This window comes from Schistocerca piceifrons, unplaced genomic scaffold (assembly GCF_021461385.2).
Source record: "Schistocerca piceifrons isolate TAMUIC-IGC-003096 unplaced genomic scaffold, iqSchPice1.1 HiC_scaffold_943, whole genome shotgun sequence".
NCBI classification, from domain to species: domain Eukaryota; kingdom Metazoa; phylum Arthropoda; class Insecta; order Orthoptera; family Acrididae; genus Schistocerca; species Schistocerca piceifrons.
This window is the reverse complement of record NW_025729216.1, coordinates 780001-782500: the sequence shown is the minus strand read 5'-3', so window position 1 is coordinate 782500 and position 2500 is coordinate 780001. Positions and strand designations below refer to the sequence as shown.

The 2500-nt window shown below is 60.1% G+C and overlaps 1 pseudogene; it reads right to left on the bottom strand.

Moving 5' to 3' along the window:
* The window catches only part of LOC124772607, an 8697-nt pseudogene that overhangs the window by 2115 nt on the left and 4082 nt on the right, over positions 1-2500 (bottom strand).

Below are 2500 nucleotides of genomic sequence, written 5' to 3'. Positions count from 1 at the left end.
TCTTGCACGACACATCTTCTCCCTGTCTCGGCCGCGACTCCTGCGCGCCTTGGATGGTATAGCGTTAATGCGCGTGCGGATTAGATGACGAGGCATTTGGCTATAAAGCCGTCTTTATTCACAAATACAGTGAATAACACAAGGTAATAACACACTCTTAAACTATTGCGCCTTGCTCCCCGAGAGGAGCTCACAAGGGCGCCGGTTACCGATGTTGTGTAACCGCTTATACCTTAATATTAAACACAGTATAAACAATTAAACATACAAGAAATGAATAAAGAACGGAATTGCTCCCGATATTGAAGCCCCGGGAGTCGAGGCAAACTAACCTAAATCTAACCAACTAACTAGCCTACGCCCTCCCTGTACTTCGGCCTGTTCGACGTCATATTTTCGAACAGGCCGAAGATCCATGTCGTTCCACAGAGCACCCGCGTGCTGATGGTGCTTAACTCCCGCCTGCGGAAGCCAAGTTGTAGGAGCTGGCGGGCTGATGTAGGTGCCCAAGTCCCCCTCCAGTTCAGGGTCACTGTTCTAAACTGTATGCTGCTGGCTGCAGGTCGGAGAGCGCCGACGGCTTGCCGCACCGACGGGACGTCGTATTTCGCCGCCTTCTGCCGGTGACACCAGTCGGTGTCAAGATGGTCGCCGACGATTTGTGCGTCGATGACATGCACCACGCCGTCCTTAGACGCCACAACGTCGGGCTTGCGGACTCCCTCTGGTGTTCGAAGGTGTGGCTCGACAGACACGTCGAACCCTCGTTGAGCCAGCCCGCGCGCGACGTATTTCACAACCGCGTCGTGTCGTCGCACCCGGGCTCGGCTGGTCAGCCCGCAGCCCTGGACGACGTGGTTCGCGGTCTCGACGGCGTTGCATCTTGCGCGACACATCTTCTCCCTGTCTCGGCCGCGACTCCTGCGCGCCTTGGATGGTATAGCGTTAATGCGCGTGCGGATGCACGCGACGTAGTCACGGCCAGACAGGAAGCGACTGGTGTCCTCGACCCAGCTATGTTGGCCTGATGTCCTGGCTGACGACGAGAGAGCTGCCCCGTCGAAGGAAATATGCAGGCGCGCCGCCCACATCTCACCAACTTTCGCAGCCGTTGGCAGCAGATGGCCCTCCCACGTGAGGTGTCGTTCAAGCGCCGCCACTTCGTGTCGTGCCTCCCCCAGGTCTGCGTCGGTGGTGGTGGTCTCGAGCTGCAACAGGGTGAGGAGCCTGCCCCGCCTCAGGGTTGGCCCTATCCAGCGGGCTGATGGAATCCCAAGGCCCCCATGGGCAATTGGAGCGTGAAAGTAGCCCAAGGGGGTGTCGGCTGGGAGGCGGAACCATCTCCTCACGGCGGCTCGAACACAATTGTCCATGGCCTTGAGCGCACCGATGCGGGTGCGACTCAGTGCTAGGCCATGATACAGGCCCGGGAGAAGGACCTCACGAAGTGCAAAGAGCCGCTGCTGCGGCTTCAGCGGCGCCCGCGTGATGATCGACAGCTGCTCCTCGATGTGGTGCCTCGGATGGAAGAGACACCGCCCAGAGGAGGAGAACTGCAGTCCCAGGTAGCGGAAGGTCTCACCCACTCCCAACGCCGGCATGGTGGTTTCGCCGGCCGTGAAGGTGACGCTCGCATCCACTTTCACTTTCTTCTCGCGGCCGGACGCCACGAGTGCGAGGGTGAGACACTTCCGCGGGTTAACACGCAGCCCCAGCTGGTCGAGGGCTGCTACTGCTGCGTTGATAAGGGACTGCAGGCCCCCCCTCGTGGAGGCGAAGAGCAGGATGTCATCCGCGAAGGCCGCCGCGTTCGTCTGGCGGCCCAACACCTTGACACCTACGTGTGAGGGCAGCTGATCTAGAACATAATCAACAGCGAAATTGAACAGGAGAGGGGACAGAGGATCTCCTTGCCGAACGCCTCTTGCTGGCCGCACGGCCGGGGACTCGTCGCCACCCCCCGCAATTACCGTCGTGCTGTCCGCATAGCAGCCCTCGACGTAGTCAATGAATTCGTCCGGCAGACCATGGGCTTTAAGCACAGGACGCAAAGCCGCATGGTCCAACGAATCGAACGCCTTGGACACATCGAGAGATGCCATGAACACAGAACGACAGCGGCGGACGGCGCCGACGAGTATCCGGTCGAGGAGGAAAGTGTTCTCCAGCATCCCATCCCTTGGGATGAAAGCCCGCTGACGTTCGTCCACAGCACACATCTGCATCAGGCGAGTCGCCAGAACCTTATGGAAGGTTCGGGCTAGCACCGAGCAGACGGTGATGGGCCGAAAGTCAGCGGGGGATGCTGGGGCGGCTGTCTTAGGCAGCAAAGAGGTCCTGGCTCGGAGGAGGGAAGGGGGGAGCTTGCGGGTAAGCAGGAAAAGGTTTAGGAGTTTGGTGGTGACCTCCGCTGGAAGGCGGCGCAGCTGCACCGGCGAGAGGCCGTCAGGGCCGGCAACGGAGCCTCTGGGCGGCAGGGCGGCCGCAACCTCTTCTGCAG